The 22,912-nt window shown below is 39.4% G+C and overlaps 1 protein-coding gene across 4 annotated transcripts in view; it reads left to right on the top strand.

Annotated features, from left to right (window-relative positions):
* The first annotated feature begins 1,875 nt into the window (after window positions 1-1,875).
* The window catches only part of APC (APC regulator of WNT signaling pathway), a 149,042-nt gene continuing 128,005 nt past the window's right edge, over window positions 1,876-22,912 (top strand). For all 4 annotated transcript variants that reach the window (XM_042945219.1, XM_042945234.1, XM_042945245.1 and 1 more), the window contains exon 1: window positions 1,876-2,212. The gene's annotated coding sequence lies outside the window, so the exon portion shown is untranslated. The remainder of the gene's footprint in view (window positions 2,213-22,912) is intronic.

The following is a 22,912-nucleotide window of genomic DNA, read 5'->3' on the forward strand; positions in this document are numbered from 1 at the left end:
AGCTACACACATAAAAAACAATAGTAAGGTCTTCAAGATAGTAGGATCAGCATGTGCAAAGCAATGAGGCTGTCAGGAAATATTAGTATTTGAAAACCAGTTGGGGCAGTGTCAACAAGCTAGACAGGACCCTTGTAGTAAAATCCAACTCTTACCATGCCCTCAATGCCCTTGCCAACTTGACCCCTGCCTCTCCCTGACCTCATCTCCTCCCACTGTCCATGCCACTTATTCTCTTTGTCCCTCTTACCTGCAGGTCTCATTCCCACCTCAGGCCTCTGCTTTAGCTGTTTCCTCTGCCTGGAAGTCTCCGCCCCAGATCTTCTCTTGGCTCCTGGCCCCTGTGGTCATTCAGGCCTCAGATCAAATGTCATCTCTGGAGAGAGATTGCTAATTACGGTCCTTCACGCCATCATCTTTTGGTGGTTTGCTCTCCTCCTGATGAGGGAATGTTGGGCAAGGTGAGAGCAAAGTACAGGCTAACAGCACCCCCTCCCCCTGCCAGGTGGGATATGTGTGACATTCTTTGGACACCCCTGGCTACCCAAGAGCAAAGGACAGGGGTTTAAGTGCTTGCTGTGGTGATGTGGAAAACAAAGGCAAATGAAAAATTAAATTCCCTTATTGCCTACTGCCCATTGACAAGTCCTTGAAACAGGCAGAGTGACATCCTTCTAGGACCTCAGCTGCCTCGATGATGACACTTTGCTAGGGGCAAAAGGGAACCTTGGCTTAACGTTATCCCGACCCCTCAGGATCCTCTAAGTCTACTTTAACATATAAAAATTGCTTTGGAAACTTCCTTTATCTCAACTCCCCCAAGGTATATGCTGGCAATCATACCCCAAGCTTATGGCCCCCTGATCTACATGTGAAGGGTCTCATGACTGAGGTTTTTTTTCTAACAGCAGCTGGCCCTCAAGGTCCTGGAAACCTTGCTTCCAAAATACCTTAGAGACTTACTCTATCCCCAACCCCCCTCCAACCTGAAGGTATTTAATCAGTTATCTATCACCACCCCAGTGCAGCTCTTTCTGCCCTAGGGTCCTGTCCCCATGCTTAAGTAAATTCACATTTTGCACCAAAGATGTCATCAAGAATTCTTTCTTGACCTTCAGCTCCAAACCCCACCATCACCCCCAAATCCCATCATTCCCATCCCTTATCGCTATCAAACATTAATTCTGTGATTTGTCTTTATTGCCCATTCTTTCCCACCAGAATGTAAATTCCATGAATGTATTTCTTACTGCTATAAATCTGGAGCCTAGGACAATATTAAGTATATAATAGAAACTCAAATATTATTTGTTGAATTAATGTTGAATGAAATTAAGCTAGAGAGGTAATGAAAGATAAAGTTTGTGTAAGACAAACTAGGAGGACTTCCCAAGAAGTATGCTTTGAATTAAAATAGTGGGAGCAAGGGAGAGGAGGTGGTGCGCAGCTACAAAACAAGAATTTGGGGAATTACTCGTTCATCTGTCTTTTTCACTAGATTATGAGCTCCTTTTGGGCTACAGATAGGTTTTATTAATCTACCCTCAGCACCTGGCCTAGAACCTATCACATTGTAGGCACTACCTAGGTGTTTGCAGAATAACTCGACTATGGGTGTGCAGACGGGTTCTACTAAATCGGCTGCAGCACAGTTCAGGAAAGGCAAGTAAGTCCGGTGAACGGAGATTCGGCTTCCCAAGTAGCAAACGCACATCATACTGGACCGTGAAGAAGCGAGGGTCTGAGCGCCGCAACAACGCGACTGCGCATTTCAGCCCCTCCTTGCTGGGTAGAAGAGCGCCGGCAATCTCGGCGCACGCAAGCGCGCTACATTCTTCCCGCCTCCAGCAAGATGGCGGAGGCCAAGTAGCGAGGGGGCGGAGTGTGGCCGCCGGAAACCCGGCCGCTGCTGGGGGGAGCTGCGGGAGAAGGCCGGGGAGCAGCGGGCCAAGGCTGGCACGATGCTGTTCCCGGGAAGTGTTGTTGGTTACTGGTGAGGAAGGTGAAGCACAGTTGCCTTCCCGGACGCCCGGCGCCCCCTATGTACGCCTGTCTGGGCTCGGGTCCGGTCGCCGTTTTGCCTGCTTCTGCACCACCCTCTACTCTCGGGTCCTGGAGCTCCGGCGGCGGCGGCGGCGGCGGCCGTGTCCCGCAGGAGAGGAAGCGCCCAGGCGGCGTCCGTACTTCTGGCCGCGGGGCGAACGTCTGGCAGGTGAGTGAAGCGTGAGCATTGGCGTCTTTGCCCCACCGTTGCTCCAGACCCTAGCGGTGCTCGGCCCGAGTCTGCCGTTCTCTTGTCTCCACGTCCCACCCTCTCCCCGCCCCGCGCCCTCTTTCAGGCCTCCAGTTGGCCCCTGGCTTTGCAAGCCCTCCATTCTCACACAGTGGGTGGGGGTCGCGACGCCTGCCGCCCTCCGCATCTTCCCCGACTCCTGGTGAAGCTTCTCGCGTCCAAGCGGTCTCTCTTTCGCGTTAGGTGGGTGGGTCGTCGCCCCTCCTATTTTAGTCGCCTCCCCATCTTCCTGGTTTCGACCCTCTTGGCTTCCTTTAAAAGTTTAACTGTCTGGGAAGATTACCCGGTAGCCTCTCATATAGAGAGAGTTACAAAGAAAAAGCTTCACCTTGATGAGGGAGTCCTGTCCCCAGGAGAGGTGGTTTGAAGAGTTGGATTCCTTGGCCCATTGAACTGCAAAGGAGAGAATGGTGCCTGTGATGCAAATGATTGTTCATGGAAATTAATCTCTAAATCTTTGGTCTCCGAACTTTTGAGGCAGAGGCTTAAGTTTTCTAGGTCTAGTGAAAGAATTGGGAAGTGTTCGTTTTTAAAAGGAAGGCTTTGTGAATGTAAGATATGTAATGGCACAAGAAAGGTTAAGTGATTTATTCTTTTATCCAATGTTCGCTTAAATTGCCCAGTGAAGCTTTAGAATACCGTATTGTACAAGCCCTTTGTTTTATTTAGAAAGGGCTAAAATGGAGAAAAGCTTAAACTAAAAACTTCTCAAATTTCTTGGATTCTCAATTGTTGTTACTACCTAACAGTCCCTGTAAGACCTGATATTTTTTGCAAAATTCAGGCTGTGCCAGTCTCAGTTCTTTCTTTATTACTGGGGCAAGGGTACTCAGAATTAATGGTGTAAGAAACTGTCCTGAATAACATGGTACCTTGCCAGAGTTTGTAAGTGCAAACCACAGGATTGAAGTAGTAGTGGAGGAAGTTGCCATGGCTGTTTCTCCCATATTTTCCATCTTTTTGCTGTTATCTCAGCTCTGTCCTCCTGTTTGGGCTTCCTGCTCAAAGTGGCTTCCCTCCTAGCAAAAAAAGATGGCTATCAGCAGTATTCATGTGATAGCCTTCTTAATTTACTTCCATGCGGAGAACTAATTGGATAATTTCTCAAGAGCCCCCAAATTGTAAAACTGAGATTATAGATGCAAATGATAGCTTCTCCTTTGAGATTACAAATAGGTGGACCTTTTTTATTAACATTAAATTGCATAATATCATTTGTTGAAACTATGCTAGGTGCTCTCCCAGGTTATGAAAGCACAAACTATCCTTGCCCTATTGGAATTCTATACTAACAGTCTTTAATATGTGGGTTATATAATTGGCCTGACAGATTTGTTTACTTTTCATTCTACCTCATGACACATAATCTGTTTTTCCCTTTGCTGTAGACTCTGACCTTAATGAATTTCCTTTTAAATTAATTTATTTTTATTTTTATTTTTTAATTTCCTAAATTTGGAGATGGAATTGTTTAGTTCAAAAAAAGAGGAGATATTTTTATGTTTGATTCCTGTATGGGCTAGTTCATTCATTTGTTTGTTTTAGGCCTTCATTTTTTTCTACAACTAAGGACTGCATGTTTTTAAAGGGGGTTATGTCTCAATTCTGTGCTTCTGGCTGAAGAGATAGTAGGACTAACTCCAGTCAGTGCCTCCCTGCCTCTGGCAAAATAATTCGAAGGGTTGTGTCAAAACACATCTCTGATCACAAACTGTCATTAAAATCTCTCACTCTTCCACTCTTATGGTACCTGTTTTCTGTCTCTCACACTGTCTTTATGAACCCCTCTTTGTCTCTCTATTCATCCAACCCATTAGCCTACTGCTGATTTCATTTGCCTCCCTACATAACCAGGATCTCACTGTCATCAGTTTTTACTAAGCTCTCACTGATGCCCTAGAATGCCTTATTTTCTGTAGGTTTACCTTTCTAGTGCCCAGTCCAGAGTAAGCATTATCACTAGCTCTTTCGGTTTGATTCCTGACATCCTAAAGGATGCAAGAGACCCTTGTATGAGGATATAGGTTCATTTCCATACAAGTTGGTGCCCTGTTCTCTCCTGGGTTTTAAGTGCTGGTCGTGTACCTTTCTGTCTCATTTCCGGAAGGTTTTTATAGCAAATAACTTGATACCTTCCTTTCTTGAGAAAAATCTCAACTGTCTGAGGTATATTCTTTTCTGTCCTCTGTATTATTTCCTTATTTACTCCTATCTCACAAAAGGAAATATTCTCCCCTCCTGATGTGTCCACAATCATCCCTCCCCATCCTTCTTTCTGTAGAACTGTCCATTATCATTCCTTCTTCAGTCTCTCCCTCTCTAGCCTATGTACATGCTTATATCTTTCTCAAGGCTGCCAAATACAGTGCTGTGTAACTCAGTAAAGCCAGTCTGAATTTTGAGCCTGCTGTGCCACTGTATTTTTATTCTTTAGTCCCAGGAGCCTAGTGTAGTAGCAAGAATATTTGACTTTTGACCCAGGTGAATCTGGGTTTGAAGTCTGTTAAAAACACTTAGTGGCTATGTGGCTGTGGGCAAGTTACTACTCAGACTCTATTCTTTATCTATAAAAGAGTGTTAAACTTAGAGTCATAATTGAAGGAGTTTAGCACATGTTAGATCTCCATCCAAGTGTTTGGTACATTATGGAGTTCCTAATAAATATAAAATATTCTCCTTTGCACTCTAACTTCCTTTACCATTTCAGCACTGAAATTGCTATTTTAAAAGTCCCCTATGACCTCCTAATCACCGCATCTATTGGCTTTCCTTCAGTCATCCTTGGTTTCCTAAAACCATATACACCACAGGAATAAGATTATCTGATTTCTTGGTTCTTCTGCATTGTATGTCCTGATTCTCTTAGATATCTGAAAGTTTTTTTTCACATTCCTGCATCGTTCTTCCCCCAAAACATAGTGATTCATATATTAGGATGCAAACTGGATTTAAAAGCAAAAAAGAGTGTATTGGCTCATGTGATTGGCAAGTGCATAGATAGAATTGGCTTCAAGAGTAGTTTGTTCATGGGCTTATGTCATTGGGGCTGAAACTCCATTTTTCTGCTATTATCTCAATTTTGTCCTACTGTTTGGGCTTTATGCTCGGACTGGCTTCCCTCCTAGTAAAAAATAAATAAATGGCTATCAGCAATGTTCATGTGATAGCCTTCTTTATTTATTTCCAAAGGTAAAGAGAAGGATTCTCTTTTCGACTAGCCTTTTCCCAAAAGTCCTAAGCTCTGTTCTGATTGAACAAATTAGAAGGATCATGCTGCCAAGTCTGTCACAATGTCTTTGTCAAGAGGGGTGGAATTATTCTAATTGGCCTAACTCATGGATGAACCTTATCTAAAATGAGGGAGAGATCACCAGTGTACTCAGGGGTCTTTGTGCTTTTCACTGTGTTTTCTGGTGGTTATATCCTGTTTTTGAAACCTTTTTTTTTTTTTTTAATGTTTATTTATTTTTGAGAGAGAGAGAGAGAGAGAGACAGAGCGTAAGCAGGGGAGGGGCAGAGAAAGAGAGAGACGCAGAATCCGAAGCCAGCTCCAGTCTCTGAGCTGTTAGCACAGAGCTCAATGCTGGGCTCGAACTCTCGAGCAGTGAGATCATGACCTGAGCTGAAGTTGGACGCTCGACCAACTGAGCCACCCAGGTGCCCCATCCTGTTTTTAATGACACAAATCATTTTTGTGTGGAATGTTTCCCAGTTCTGCAACTTGACTTCTCACCTACATTGTTAGCTATATTTCTCTTAAATGTACTACTGTAAGCTTAACTCAAACCAGTTGGAATCAAATGGAATTTGATTTTCATGTACCTATCCTCACCTAGTGTGTTTACGTGTGCATGTGTGTATATGTATTTCTCTTCCTTCTAATTTCTCTCTTCTAAACACCTTTCTCCCAGCAACCCACTCTAACCTTGGTTCTTCTCCCACTTTCAGCATCTGTCATATCTTAAATATATCTTGTATTAGTTTGGCCTCAGGTTACATAATACCCGACCAATAGTAAACAGTATTTCACATAAAAAGCCCAGAGTGGGAGGATTCCTGGTTAGTCACTGTAGCTGTACAGTGATGTTATATCCAGGATCCAGGTAGTTTTCATTTTTATCCTTAGCGTGCTCATCTTTGTGCTCATTGTGCCCTTGTCCTCTCATTGTTGTACATTGCTCTTGCTGCTCCACACATCACATTCTCACACAGCCACCAAAGATAGGAGGAAGTTTGTCCTCTCTTGATTAGGCAAGTAAACCTTTCACAGAAACCCTGTGTACGATGTCATCTTGGCACATTTAGACCCTACTTGCAAGGGGGCTGGAAAATACATTAGCTGGCATTTCAGTCTAAGAGGAAGTTAGGAAGGTAACCAACAAGATCGGTGACATATCTTGATAATATTTTATGGAGAAGTAAGTTTAAATAAATAAGAATTTTCCGATAGTAGGAGCAAACTTATAGCACTGCAAGGGTTGATATAAGCTATATGTAGGATAGTCATAAATAACTGATTAAAATCTGATTATGTAAAATTAAGCTATTTGAGTGGTATATCCCAGTTATTCTAAGGTTGATGTTAAGTACATTTATGCATAGATGGTGGAACCACTGTGAGAAATGGGTACATATAGAACTCTTAGGAAATAGGTTTGTATTTCCCCTTGGGGGTGGGAAGCATTTGGAAATACATGGGGACATTTTTGGTTGTCACAATGATTTTGAACTTCTACTGACAATTAGTGGATAGAGATCAGATATACTAGAAGTCCTGTGTTGTTTGCCCACAAAACAGGATTCATCCCTTCATATATGCCAATAGTGGCCTTATACCTTGAAATATACTTTGCTTTTTGAAAGAATTGGTAAACATTCATCTGTATTCTTATATTGCAAGTGACAGAAAATCACATTCAAACTGCTTAAACAATAAAGGGAATGATTAGATCTTGTAATTAAACTTTATCTAAGGCTTTATCCTGCCTGAAACCATCAAGGACTTGGCTCAGTTTCTCTGTGATTTGTTCTGCTCTGTCATTCCTCTTGTTTTGGTTTCATTCTCAGGCTAGCACATGGCAGCACATTACTGGAGCACTGTCAGACTTAAAACCCTCATTTCACATATAAAGTAAATTGGAGAATACTTTTTGCAAGTATTTGTTGAGTATCATCATTACTAAAACCTTCCCTAAAGAACCCCCCAAAGTTGATTATTTCCCCTGTTGTGCTATAATTTTTTAATCTATATTTGTATCTCTATTGTATGTCATATTCTATAAGTATTGTTTTTCTATGTCTCATGCATTACCTTGTGTTAATTATTTTTGTATTCTTAATGTCTAGAATATTCTCACTTAGAGGTATACAATAACTGTTTATGGAAAGAATCAGTGAATGACATAGGAAGGAAGGATGTGGGAAGAGACAGAATTATAAGAAGGCCCCATCCCTTAGTTGTTATTGAATCTGGAATTACGTGCATTGTACTCCTTCTACCACCAAAGCAGGTATATAATGCTCTTGTGATTAATAGTGTGTAAAATCATTTGAAAGCCTTACTAAATTCTAGTAGTGTTTTTTCATTATTTTCTCAACAAAACTAAAAGCAGTAACTATCATTCATCCAATAAATATTTTGGAAAGTCTGCTATGTGCATGTAATGTAGTAACAATGGTGAACAAAACCTAACCTGTGTTCTGAGTGTGAATGTTAGGGATGCAGTTAATAAACATTATCCATGTGAACACACAGACACATGAGGTAGTTAATAGGCTTTGACATAAATAAAGAAGTTTCAGTGGATAATAGAGTAACAGGGGGCGCCTGGGTATTTCAGTCAGTTAAGTGTCCGACTTTAGCTTAGGTCGTGATCTCATGGTTCTTGGGTTCCAGCCCTGCCTCAGGCTCTGTGCTGACAGCTCAGAGCCAGGGGCCTGCTTCAGATTCTGTGTCTCCCTCTCTCTCTGAGCCTCCCCCACGCTCTCTCTCACGTGTGCGCGCGCTCTCTCTCTCTCTCTCAAAAATAAATAAACATTAAAAATTTTTTTAAAGAGTAACAGGATGCTACCTTAGATAGGTTGGTGAGAGAAGGGCTTTTTGAGAAGCCTTTGAGCTAAGAGACCTGAAGGAAGTGATGGAGTAAGCCCTGGAGCTAACTGAGGGAAAATGTTTAGAGGGAGCAGTAAGCACCTTCTGAATGGAAATGTGTTTGGCATATTGGAAGAACAACATTCCAGCAGTATGGCTGGAATAGAGCCAGTGAAGGGGAGAGTGGTAGGACAGGCAGAGGCTAGATCAGGTAGGGCATTGAAGGTCATGGAAAGACTGGATTTTACTCTGGGTGAAATGGTAATCATTGAAGGGTTTAAGCATGGGAATATCCAGATTTGACTTGTTATTTTGGAGGATTACTCTGACTACATGGTGAAAATTGATTGTATGAGGCAAAAATGGAAGCAGGAAAACCAGTTAGGAAAATAATTTAGGTTGGAAATACGCTGCTTGGAGAAGCAGCCCCTTTAATGGTAGAGGAGCAATGAAATGTTCAGATTTTTTTTTTTAATTTTTTTTTTTAACATTTATTTATTCTTGAGACAGAGAGAGACAGAGCATGAACGGGGGAGGGGCAGAGAGAGAGGGAGACACAGAATCGGAAGCAGGCTCCAGGCTCTGAGCCATCAGCCCAGAGCCTGACGTGGGGCTCGAACTCGCGGCCGCGAGATCGTGACCTGAGCTGAAGTCGGACGCTTAACCAACTGAGCCACCCAGGCGCCCCAGAAATGTTCAGATTTGATACACTTAGAAAGCGGAGTAATTAGGGGGGCTGGGTGGTTCATTTAGTTGGTGTCTGACTCTAGATTTCAGCTCAAGTCGTGATCCTAGTGTCATGGTTTCGAGCCCCATGTCGGGTTCCGTGCTGAGCATGGAGCCTGTTTGGAATTCTCTCACCCCCCCCTGCCCCTCTCCCCTGCTTGCACATGTGCGTACTCTCTCTCAAATAAAATTTTTTTAAAAAGTAGAGTATTTAGGATTTACTGATGGATTAGATGTGGAGTATGAGGGAAAGAGAAGTAAAGGATGACTCCCAAGTTTTTCAACATGACCAACTGGGGAAAGGTGGCACATTTTACTGAGATGGGGGCTATGGGGCAGGGGTAGGGGTAGGTTTGGAGATGTAAATCAATTTTGTTTTGAATGTGGCTATGTTTGAGATACCTATCAGATAGTATTCAAGTGAATACATTGAATAGGCATGTATATGAGGAGTTTAAGGAAGAGGTAGAAATTATCAGTGTATAGGTGGTATTTAGGGCCCTGGCACCAGGTATCACCTAAGGAATGAGAATGAGATTTATGAAACCTTTTAATACTAAAAATGTTTCTTATATCAAAGATTGGGAGCCACTGTGTTGAATAGTAATAGTTACAACATTCAGAGTCTGGAAAGGATAATGAGTAAATTCTCTAAGAAAGAGGCAGGACTTGACCTGGACTTCAAAGAATGGATAGGGTAGAAAAGGCTTTTTCCTTCTCTCATGCCAAGTACAGTACTTGTAGTACTGTAGTAGCATGTAGTGAGCAGTCTATAGGTGCTGGTGAATGAACAAAAGGCAGTTAGGCTCAGAAGCAGCTGGAGCAGAGGTTTGGTAGCAAGGAAGCCTAAAGTGTTTTAAAAGAAATTCAGAGAACTAGAGAAGAAAAGTTTGTTCTGGGAAAGAGTGAAAAGTAAGATTGGGTAGTTCAAAGCTTAAATTGTAAAATGACAGTTATATTTAACCCTAACAGATTTCAAGTCTGTTTCTGTTGTTTGTGCAGTGCCTTTAGTGTCTGGCCCCTAATAGATGCTCAGTAAATATTGAAAAAGTGAATATGGAATTCCCAAATGAAGGATTTATATCTACTGTGTTCTTTTCTTCTCGTTAAAGTATGCTGGAATGCAAACTATGTTAAGTGATACAGGGTTAACCTTACGTTTGCTTCAATTATTATTTCTAATGATAAGCATTAAACATTTATATTTTATGATTGATAACAAATTACTTGAGACATACCTCACAACTGGTCAGAAAATACCAGTGGATTGGCAAAACTGAAGTTGAAAATGAGGAGCCGTGACCATCTTTTATTCAGAGATTAACAGTTATTTTGTTCTTATGGAAATGACTGATTGAAGCCTGTTAATAGATCATTTTCTTTTTTAGCTGTCAAGGAGCAAACTGGTTTAGAATTATGGCCAGGAAATTGGACATGATATATCTGTGGTGATCTAATTTTTAAGGTTATATGATTTAAAACACTAGTTATAATTAGAAATTATTATAAATAGCAAATTATAGGCTTGCACAGTTTAACTGTTAGAAAATAATTTACCTGATTAATATCATACTGAAATTAAAATTGAAATTTTAGTTACATTTTGAAGTAATTAAAAAATAGGATACATTAGGTTTGTGATTATTTTCTTCAGTTCTTGTGTACCACATTATTAAAGCTTTATATAGTCATTAAAGGAAATTCAGGAAGTAAACTAAAAAGTAAAGATAACATCCATAAGCTCATCATATAAAGAAAACCAGTATAGTTTTTGTCTCCCCCAACCCCTCTCTCTCTCCTTCTCATTTTGTTTTTTTTTTCTGTGCCTATGACATTCCCACCCCACCCCCCCGTTTAGTCATGGTACAAATGTATGTGTGTATATATTTCCAGTTTTAAAAAATTAGGTTATTTGCATTTCTTAGACTATTTTGTAAATTGTATTTTTATTGACTGCATAATAATCCCATTGTAAGAATTCTTTTTCTTAACTGTTCCCTGTAGTTATTTAGTCATTTTCCATTTTATTTTCATGTGTGCAGTGAACATCTTAGCACATTATGGATTTCTTTTTATCTTGGCCATTTCCCTTAAGATGAGTTCATAGATAATGGAGTTACTAGATGATAAGCTGCAAACATCTTTAAGGTTAATAACGCATGTTGCCAGTTTGTACAATGTCTTATAGGCCCAATAAATGTTAATTGGTTGGAAATTAATTATAATGGGAGGGAAATTAAGACCTACAGAGTTCCTGACCTTTAGTGACAGTCTTAAATCAGCCTTTTGTTCATCTCCAAGTATTTCTTTGTTTTTTTTCCTATAACATATATTCTAGATTATATATAAAACATAAAATGAAGAACTTAGTGTGTTATTGTACACACAAAGTTATTACCCAGGTCAAAAAATAAAACACTGCGTCATCCTAGGGCTGCTCTCCCTGTCTTGTTCCTCATCTCAGAGAGAAAGCATTTAACATTTCACTCCCAAGTGCATTGGCCGAAACTTTGTTTTTTGTTATTTTGTTTTTATTTAAACTTCTATCATACTAATGAAGTTCCCTGCTCAAAATCAATCTTCAGAAATCTGTTGCATTTCTATACACCAATAATGAAGCAGCAGAAAGGGAAATTAAGAAAACAATACCATTTATATTGAATCAAAAATAACAAGACATCTAGGAATAAACCTAACCAAAGAGGTGAAAGACCTGTACTGAAAACTATAAAACACTGATGAAAGAAATTGAAGACGACACAAAGAAATGGAAAGACATGGGAATGCAAGCTGATGCAGCCACTCTGGAAAACAGTATGGAGGTTCCTCAAAAAAACTAAAAATATAACTACCCTACGACCCAGCAATTGCACTACTAGGCATTTATCCAAGGGATAGAGGTGTGCTGTTTCAAAGGGACACATGCACCCCAATGTTTATAGCAGCACTATCAATGATAGCCAAAGTATGGAAAGAGCCCCAATGTCCATCAATGGATGAATGGATAAAGATGTGGCATATACATACAGTGGAGTATTACTCGGCACTCAAAAAGAATGAAATCTTGCCATTTGCAACTACGTGGATGGAACTGGAGAGTATTATGCTAAGTGAAATTAGTCAGAGAAAGACAAATATCATATGACTTCATTCATCTGAGGAATTTAAGAGACAAAACAGATGAACATAAGGGAAGGGAAACAAAAATAATATAAAAACAGGGAGGGGGACAAAACAGAAGAGACTCATAAATATGGAGAACAAACAGAAGGTTATTGGAGGGGTTGTGAGGGTGGGGGGTTGGGCTAAATGGGTAAGGGGCACTAAGGAATCTATTCCTGAAATCAGTGTTGCACTATATGCTAACTAATTTGGATGTAAATTTTAGAAAAATAAAAAATAAAATAAAATAAAATAAAATAAAATAAAATAAAATAAAATAAAATAAAAAGAAATACATAAAAAAAAGGAGGAAGAGGAGAGAGAAGGAGGAGGAAAGAAGGATAAATGACTGGAACAATAACAGCCACAAATAATGATTTTTCCAGTTCAATCATATTCATTGAGCTTTTAAATATAACAAAATAACATACCTGTATGTTTTATTTTTTCAAATATTGAATAAATAAAATAGTATAAATTAAAAAAAAGAAATGGAAAGACATTCCATGCTCATAGATTGGAAGAACAAATATTGTTAAAATGTCTATACAAGCCAAAACAATTTACAGATTTAATGCAGTCCCTATCCAAATACCAATAGCATTTTTCACAGAACTAGAACACATAATCCTAAAATTTGTATGGAACTACAAAAGAACCCAAGTAGCCAAAGCAATCTTGAAAAAGAAAAGCTGGAGGCATCATAATTTGGACTTCCAAGTTATATTACAAAGCTGTAGTAATCAAAATAGTATGGCACAAACATATCTATGTAGATCAGTGGAGCAGAATAGAAAAGACAGAAATGAACCCACAATTATATGGTGAATTACTCTTCAACAAAACAGGAAAGAATATGCAACAGGCAAAAGACAGTCTCTTCAACAAATAGTGTTGGGAAAACTGGACAGCAACATGCAAAAGAATGAAATGGAGCCACTTTCTTACACCATCCACAAAATAAATTCAAAATGGATGAAGGACATAAATGTGAGACCTGAAACCATAAAATACTAGAAAAGAGCACAGGCAGTTAATTTCTCTGCCGTCAACCATAGCAACTTCTTTCTAGATAGGTCTCCTGACACAAGGGAAACAAAAGCAAAAATAAACTATTGGGACTGCATCAAAATAAAAAGTGTCTGCACAGTGAAGGAAAGAATCAACAAAACTAAAAGACAACCAACTGAATGGGAAAATATATTTGCAAATGACCTATGTGATAAGGATTAGTATCCAATATACATAAAGAATTTATACAACTCAACATCCAAATAATCCAATGAAAAAATGGACAGAAGACATGAACAGGTATTTCTCCAAGAAGACATCCAGGTAACCAACATGAAAAGATGCCCATCATCACTTACTATCAGGGAAATGCAAATCAAAACTACAATGGGATATCACCTCACACCCGTCACAATAGTTAAATCACAAGAAACAATAGCTGTTGGTGAGAATGTAGAGAAAAAGGAACCCTCCCGCACTGTTGGTGGAAAAGCAAACTGGTGTATCCACTGTGGAAGACAGTATGGAGGTTCCTCAAAAAGTTAAAAGTAGAACTACCCTCCAATCCAGCAGTTGCACTGCTGGGTATTTATCCAAAGAATACAAAAACACTAATTTAAAGGGATACATGTACCCTTATGTTTATAGCAGCATTATTTAAAATAGCCAAGATATGGAAACAGCCCACTGATGGATAAGAAAGTAGTATATATACAATGAAATGTTATTCAGCCTTTAAAAAGAATGAAATATGGGGCACCTGGGTGGCTATGTATACGACTCTCAGTTTCAACTCAAATCATGATCTCATGATTTGGTGAGTTCGAGCCCCACGTTGGGCTCTGTGTTGACAGTGTAGACCCTGCTTGTGATTTTCTCTCCCCCCTCCCCTGCTCGCTCTATGTCTCTCTCAAAATAAATAAACTTTAAAAAAATTATAAAATAAAGAATGAAATCTTGCCATTTGCAATGACGTGGATGGGTCTAGAGAGTATAATGCTAAGTAAAACAAGTCAGAGAAAGATAAATAACCATATAATTTCACTCATGTGGAATTTAAGAAACAAAACAAATGGGCAAAGGGGGAAAAAACGAGAGATAAGCCAAGAGACAGACTCTTACCTATAGAGAACCAGCTGATGGTTACCAGAGGGGAGGTGAGTGGGAGGGAGATGAAATAGGTGACAGGGATTAAGAAGTGCATTTGTCAAGATAAGCACTGGGTGATTAAAACTTAAAAAAAGTTCTCTGTTGTGTCTTGTTTACTAACAATTTTGTGTTCTGTTTGTTTGAATTTAATGCTTTTTTTTTTTTGTAGCTTTTCATTACCATATGAACTTAATATATTGAATTATATTTTATTTAACTGTTAAACCTAATCTGATACCTGGGATAAACCTAATTTGGTTTTACTATATTATCTTTTAAAATTACTGCTGGGTTCAGTTTATTAATATTTTGTTTGGGAGTTTACATCAGTGTTCATAAATGAGATGGCCCATATTCTTGTTAAGATTTGAAATCAATGTTATGCTATGCTAGCCTCATAAAGTGAACTGACCCTTATTTTCTATTCTAGAAAAGTTTGTGTTTGATTGGAATTATCTTTCCTCAAATTTTTGCTACAATCTGGCAGAGAAGCCATCTGGGCTGGGAATTTTCTTTGTGGATAGATTTTTTTTTATTTTTATTTTTTAATATTTATTCATTTATGAGAGACAGAGAGCGCAAGCAGGGTAGGGGTAGAGAGAGGGAGACACAGAATTGAAGCAGGCTCCAGGCTCTGAACTGTCAGCACAGAGCCCGACGTGGGGCTCAAACTGACCGACTGCAAGATCATGACCTGAGCCGAAGTCGGATGCTTACCCGACTGAGCCACCCAGGCGCCCCTTGCTGATCCTTTTTATTGCATGTTTGTGTTCTGCTGAACTGATTTCTTTTTTTCTTTTCTTTTCTTTTTTTTCTTTTCTTTTCTTTTCTAATCTTTTTTCTTCTCTTTTCTTTTCATGTTTATTTCTTTTGGGGAGAGAGAGAGAGATAGAATGAGCAGGGGAGGGGTAGAGAGAGGGGGACACAGAATCCCAAGCAGGCTCCAGACTCTGAGCTGCCAGCACAGAGTCTGTTGCGGAGCTCAAACCCTCGAACCGCAAGACCATGACCTGAGACCATGACCTGAGCCGAAGTCAGAAGCTTAACCCACTGAGCCACCCAGACACCCCTTGCTGATCCTTTTTATTGTATGTTTGTGTTCTGTTGAACTGATTTCTTTTTTCTTCTCTTCTCTTCTCTTTTCTTATCTTTTCATGTTTGTTTGTTTTGGAGAGATAGAGAGATAGAGAGAATGAGCAGGGGAGGGGTAGAAAGAGGGAGACACAGAATCCGAAGCAGACTCCAGGCTCTGAGCTGCCAGTACAGAGCCTGCCGCGGAGCTCAAACCCATAAACCGCAAGACCATGACCTGAGCTGAAGTCAGAAGCTTAACCAACTGAGCCACTCAGGTGCCCCTGCTTTATTTCTTTACTTATGTTTTTTGGGGGTTACTTTTTTGTTCTTTTATTCACTTCTTATAATTCACTACTTTTAACCATTTTTTCCTTTTAATTACATGTATTTAAGGCTAAGCATTTCGTATAAGCGCTGTTTTAGCTAGCTATATTACTCAAATTATGATATGCAGTATTTTTATAATTCACTTAAAATTATTTCTAATTTTTATTGGTTTTATTGGTTTCACTTTTGGATTAGCTGGAAGTATTATATTTTTTAATTTCTAAATACATGGAGATACTCTGGTTATTTTTAAGTTTAAATTTTATTTCTAACAACTGTACAAGATAATTAGAGAATATATTCTGTTTCAACAGTTTCTAATTTCAGACCTTTAAAATTTGAGATCTGTATTATGGCTCAATATATTGCTTTTTTCCCCCCTACATTTATTGAGTGCAGTGTTCTTTATGTTTTCATTAGGTCATGTTTGTTAATCTTGTATTTCATATCTTCAGTATCATTTTTTTTTTGCTTGTATCAGTTATGAAGAAGCATATGTTAAAATATCCTGTTAAAATATCCTGTTATGATTATGGATTTGTTTCCCTTTGTAGTTCTTTCAATTTTTGCTTTATGTATTTGAGGCTGTGCTAGTATATGCATGGAAATGTATAGTAGTTACATATTCTTTTTTTTTTTTTTTTTTAATATAATTTCTTGTTGAGTTAGCTAACATACATTGTATACGGTGTGCTGTTGGTTTCAGGGGTAGATTCCCATGATTCATCGCTTACATACAACACCCAGTGTTCATCTCAACAAGTGGCTTCCTCAGTGCCCATCACCCATTTTCCCCTCTGCCCCTCCCCCCATCAACCCTCAGTTTGTTTTCTGTATTTAAGAGTCTCTTATCGGTTTGCCTCCCTCTCTGTTTGAAACTGTTTTTTTCCTTTCCCTTCCCCTCCCCCATGGTATCCTGTTAAGTTACTCAAGTTCCACATATGAGTGAAAACATGGTATCTGTCTTTCTCTGACTGACTTATTTCACTTAGCATAATACTCTCCAGTTCCATCCACGTTGTTGCAAATGGCAGGATTTCATTCTTTCTCATTGCCAAGTAGTATTCCATTGTATATATAAACCATATCTTTATCCATTTTCAGTTAATGGACATTTGGGCTCTTTCTGTGATGTGGCTATTGTTGAAAGTGCTGCTATAAACATTGGGGTACAAGTGCCCTGTGAATCAGCACTCCTGTGTCTTTTGGATAAATTCCTAGTAGTGCAATTGCTGGGTCATAGGATAGTTCTGTTTTTAATTTTTTGAGGAACCTCCACACTGTTTTCCAGAGCGGCTGCACCAGTTTGCATTCCCACCAACAGTGTAAGAGGATTCCCATTTTTCCACAACCTTGCCACCATCTGTTGTTTCCTGATTTGTTCATTTTAGCCACTTTGGCATGAGGTGGTCTCTCAGTGTGGTTTTGATTTATATTTCCCTCATGGTGAGTGATGTTACCCATCTTTTCATGTGTCTGTTTGGCCATCTGGATGTCTTCTTTGGAAAAGTGTCTATTCATGTCCTTTGCCCATTTCTTCACTGGATTATTTGTTTTTCGGGTGCTGAGTTTGATAAGTTCTCTATAGATTTTGGATACTAACCCTTTATCCGATATGTCATTTGCAAATATCTTCTCCCATTCTGTCAATTGGCTTTTAGTTTTGATTGTTTCCTTTGAAGTGCAGAAACTTTTTATCTTGATGAGGTCCCAGTAGTTCATTTTTGCTTTTTATTTCCCTTGTCTTCGGAGACATGTCGAGTAAGAAGTTGATGCAGCTGAAGTCAAAGAGGTTGTTGTGTGTTTTCTCCTATAGGGTTTTGATGGTTTCCTGTCTCACATCCATTTTGAGTTTATTTTTGTGTATGGTGTAAGAAAGTGGTCCAGTTTCATTCTTCTGCATTTTGTTGTCCAGTTTTCCCGGCACCATTTGCTAAAGAGACTGTCTCTTTTCATTGGATGTTCTTTCCTGCTTTGTCAAAGATTAGTTGGCCATCCATTTGTGGGTCCAATTCTAGAGTCTCTATTCCATTGGTCTGTGTATCTGTTTTTGTGCCAATACCACACTGTCTTGATTACAGCTTTGTAGTAGAGGCTAAAGTCCACAATTGTGATGCCTCCTGCTTTGGTTTTCTTTTTCATCATTACTTTGGCTTTTGGGGTCTTATGTGGTTTCATATAAATTTTAGGATTGTTTGTTCTAGCTTTGAGAAGAATGCTGGTGCAATTTTGATTCGGATTGCATCGAATGTGTAGATTATTTTGGGTAGTATTGACATTTTAACAATATTTGTTCTTCAAGTCTATGAGCATGGAATGTTTTTCCATTTCTTTTTGTCATCTTCAATGTATTTCATAAATTTTCTATAGTTTTCAGCATACAGATCTTTTACATCATTGGTTAGGTTTATTCCTAGGTATTTTATGGTTCTTGGTGCAATTGTAAATGGGATCAATGTCTTGATTTCTTTTTCCGTTGCTTCATTATTGGCGTATAGAAATGCAACCGATTTCTGTACGTTAATTTTGTATCCTGCGACTTTGCTGAATTCATGTATCACTTTTTGGTGGAATCTTTCTGGTTTTCTATGTAGAGTATCATGTCATCTGTGAAAAGTGAAAGTTTGGCTTCTTTACTAATTTGGATACTCTTTATTTCATTTTGTTGTCTGATTGCTGAGGCTAGGACTTCCAACACTGTGTTAAATAACAGCAGTGAGAGTGGACATTCCTGTTGTGTTCCTGATCTCAGGAGGAAAGCTCTCATTTTTTTCCCCATTGAGGATGATATTACCTGTGGGCTTTTCATATATGGCTTTTATGATGTTAAGGTATGTTTCTTCCATCCCAACTTTCTTGAGGGTTTTTATTAAGAGAAGATGTTGTATTTTGTCAAATGCTGTTTCTGCATCTATTGTCAGGTCATATGGTTCTTATACTTTCTTCTATTAATGTGATGTATCACATTGATTTGCAAGTATCGAACCAGCCCTGCAGTCCATGAATGAATCCCACTTGATCATGGTGAATATTTTTTTTAATATACTGTTGAATTCGATTTGCTAGTATCTTGTTGAGAGCTTTTTTATCCACGTTCATCAGTGATATTGGCCTGTAATTCTCCTTTTTAGTGGGGTCTCTGTCTGGTTTGGGAATCAAAGTAATGATGTCTTCATAGAATGAGTCCAGAAGCTTTCCTTCTGTTTCTATTTTTTTTGGAACAGCTTGAGAAGGAGAGGTATTAATTCTGCTTTAAATGTCTGGTAGAATTCCCCTGGGATGCCATCTGGCCCAGGGCTCTTATTTGTTGAGAGATTTTTGACAACTGATTCAATTTCTTCACTGGTTATGGGTCTGTTCAAATTTTCTCTTCCTGTTTGAGTTTTAGAAGTGTGTGGGTGTCTAGGAATCTGTCCATTTCTTCCAGGTTGTCCAGTTTGTTGGCATATAATTTTTCATAGTATTCTCTGATGATTGTTTGTATTTCTGAGGGGTTGGTTGTGATAAATCCAATTTCATTTGTGATTTTATCTATTTGGGTTCTCTGTCTTCTTTTTGAGAAGTCTGGTTGATCAGTTTTGTTTGTTTTTGAACAAACCTCAAAAAAACAGCTCTTAGATTCACTGATTTGTTCTGTGTTTTGTTTTGTGTGGTTTTTTTTTTTTTTTTTTTTTGATTCTATATTGTTTATTTCTGCTCTAGTCTTTATTATTTCTCTTCTTCTGCTGGCTTTGGGGTTTCTTTGCTGTTCTGTTTCCAGTTCCTTTAGGTGTGCAGTTAGGTTTTGTGTTTGAGGTTTTTCTTGTTTCTTGAGATAGGCCTGGATTGCAATGTATTTTCCCCTTAGGACTGCCTTTGCTGCATCCCAAAGTGTCTGGACTGTAGTGTTTTCATTTCGTTTGCCTCCATACATTTTTAAATTTCTTCTTTAATTGCCTGGTTGATGCATTTATTCTTTAGTAGGATGTTCTTTAACCTCCATGCATTTGGAAGCTTTCCAAATTTTTTCTTGTGGTTGATTTCAAGCTTCATAGCATTGTGATCTGAAAATATACATGGTATGATCTCAGTTCTTTTATATTTATTGAGGGCTGTTTTGTGACCCAGTATGGGATCTATCTTGGAGAATGTTCCATGTGCACTCGAGAAGAATGTGTATTCTGCTTTTGGATGAAAAGTCCTGAATATATCTGTCCAGTATATCATTCAAGGACATTGTGTTTTTATTGATTTTCTGCCTAGATGATCTGTTCATTGTTGTAAGTGGAGTATTAAAGTCCCCTGCAATTACCATATTCTTACCAATAAGATTGCTTATGTTTGTGATTGATTTATATATTTGGCTGCTGCAAGCTGGGGGCATAAACATTTACAATTGTTAGCTCTTCTTGATGGGTAGACCCTATAATTATGATATAATGACCTTTTTCATTGCTTGTTATAGCCTTTCGTTTAAAATGTAGTTTGTCTGATATAAGTATGGCTATTCCAGCTTTCTTTTGACTTTCAGTAGCATGATATGTTGTTCTCCATCCCCTCATTTTCAATCTGAAGGTGTCCTCAGGTCTAAAATGAGTCTCTTGTAGACAGCATATATATGGATCTTGTCATTTTTTTTTTTTAATCTATTCTGATACTCTGTGTCTTTTGATTGGAGCATTTAGTCCATTTACATTCAGAGTTATTGAAAGATAAAGATTTAGTGTCATTGTGTTATCTGTAGGTTTCATGCTTGTGGTGATGTCTCTGGTCCTTTGTGGTCTTTGCAGCATTCCATTCAGAATCCCCCTTAGGATCTCTTGCAGGGCTGGTTTAGTGGTCATGAATTCCTTCAGTTTTTGTCTGGGAAAGCGTTTATCTCTACATCTATTCTGAATGACAGCTTTGGTGAATAAAAGATTCTTGGCTGCATATTTTTCCTATTAAGCACATTGAATATTTACTGCCACTCCCTTCTGGCCTGCCAAGTTTCAGTGGACAGGTTGGCTACTGCTCTTAAGTGTCTACCCTTGTAGGTAAGGCCTGTTTGTTCCTGGCTGTGTTCAAAATTCTCTATCTTTGTATTTTGCCAGTTTCAGTATGATTTGCCGTGGAGAAGACCTATTCTTGTTAAATCTGAGGGGAGTTCTCTGTGCCTCCTGGATGTGGATATCTACCTCCTTCCCCAAATTAGGGAAGTTCTTAGCTATAATTTGTTCAAGTAAACCTTCTACCTCTGTCTCTCTCTCTCCTTTTTCTGGAACTCCTATGATACAGATATTATTATGTTTTCTTGAATCACTTAGTTCTCTAATTCTCTCCTCGTGGTCTAGTATTTTCTTATTGCTCTTTTTCTCGGCTTCATTGTTTTCCATAAGTTTATCTCCTTTTGTCACTTATTCTCTCCTCTGCTTCCTCCATCCTTGATATCACTGCATCTAGTTTATTTTGCACCTCAGTTACAACATTTCTTAATTCATCATGACTATTCCTTAGTTCCTTGATTTCTGTAGCAATAGATTGTCTGCTGTCTTCTATGCTTTTTTCAAGCCCAGCTATTAATTATTATGACTATTAATCCTAAATTCTTGCTCACATATATTGTTTATATTCTGTTTTGAACAATTTTCTAGCTGTCATTTCTTCCTGGAATTTCTTTTGGGGAGAATTCTTCCATTTTGGCAGGTTGACTAGTTTTCTGACCCTTCTGTGTTTTAATAGCTTATTATGTGTCCTTTATCTGTGAGCACTATTATATTAAAAACAGGTCATATACTGTCCAGGGCCTGGTCCTTCAGGAGGTGTTTTTGGAGTGTGTTGTGTGCCCTCTATTGTTGTGACTGGTTGCTTTATACTGATGGTACTGGTGGTTTGGGCCTTCCACCAGTTGTGCTTTGATTTGTTCATTGAAGTAACTCTGGAAAAAAATTTAAAAAAAGCAAGGCGGGGTGGTGATGGAAGAAGCTTTATCCCATGCAGAGAGAAATGACAGGGGTGGGGGAAAAAGGAAAAAAAAAATTTTGACCAGGCAGAGAATCAGAGAAACTATATGGCTTGATCCAGAGGGGGAGAGAGAGAGAAAGAGACAGAGGAAAATGAAGAAAGAGATACAAAAGAGGTGTAAAAAGAAGGGATTAAAAATGTCTGCTTAAACAAACCAGCAACCATAATAACGAGAATAGAGAAGGGAAGGAATAAGCAGAAGAGGAAGAAGAAAAATATATACATATTAAATAAGAATTGACCAAGAACCAAATCAGAAAATGCAAAACTGCCGGACTGATACTTGATGGTGCCTCGGAACTGATGACTGTGCTGGTCTGGAAGAGGGGCTGTCTGGTCTGGTCAGTGTCAATCTTGCTCAGGTACATATGCAATTACCAGGTACAAGGGGCATGGTTTGGTGTAGGCGGATCTGCCTCCGCTGTGGGCCCACTGTCTGTTCCCTGAAGCCTCACCTTGTTGGTGATGGGGAGAATAATGGTGACACCCCAGTCTCTCCCCACTCCCCACCCCCCACCAAGTGTCCCAAACCACTCTGTTCAGGCCATCCTCACAGTACCGTGCAAGTACACCAGTTTGTTTCGCTCCACAGTCTCCCTTGCCTCCCAGGTGCTCGGCTGGGATTCAAACCCTGATGTCTTAAAGGATCCTGTTCCTCGTGCCCCGGTTCCAGGGAAGTACCACTCCACCCTGGGAGCCGACACAGGGCCTCTGGCCCCTCATAGTGTTGCCCGGCGCAAGCAGTCCAGATCCTGCTCCACACTCCCTGGTTCCAGCAAAGTGCCACTCCACCCAGCCAGCCTGTACAAGTTCTCTGGCTGGTCGGAGCCTGCAGAGTCTTTTGTCTTTGGAGGCTATTTGCCTTCTTCCCACAGCACTCAAGGGAGAGGATTGCTCTCTCCCACTGCACCTCTGAGGTGGCTACCAAACCCACGGCTGGCTCCCCTCCTCCCCAGGTGTGTGCACAGAGCTGTCCCAGTCTTGAGAAAGCCCCGCAACCCTAGAATAAGGTAGAAATTGGTTCTTTCTCTGTTTTTCTGTGCCCCGCTCTGTGGTTTTTGTCTTGTCCAAATACAGTCCTACACCTCCACAGCCTC

The sequence above is a fragment of the Panthera leo genome, chromosome A1 (assembly GCF_018350215.1).
Source record: "Panthera leo isolate Ple1 chromosome A1, P.leo_Ple1_pat1.1, whole genome shotgun sequence".
Lineage (NCBI taxonomy): Eukaryota > Metazoa > Chordata > Mammalia > Carnivora > Felidae > Panthera > Panthera leo.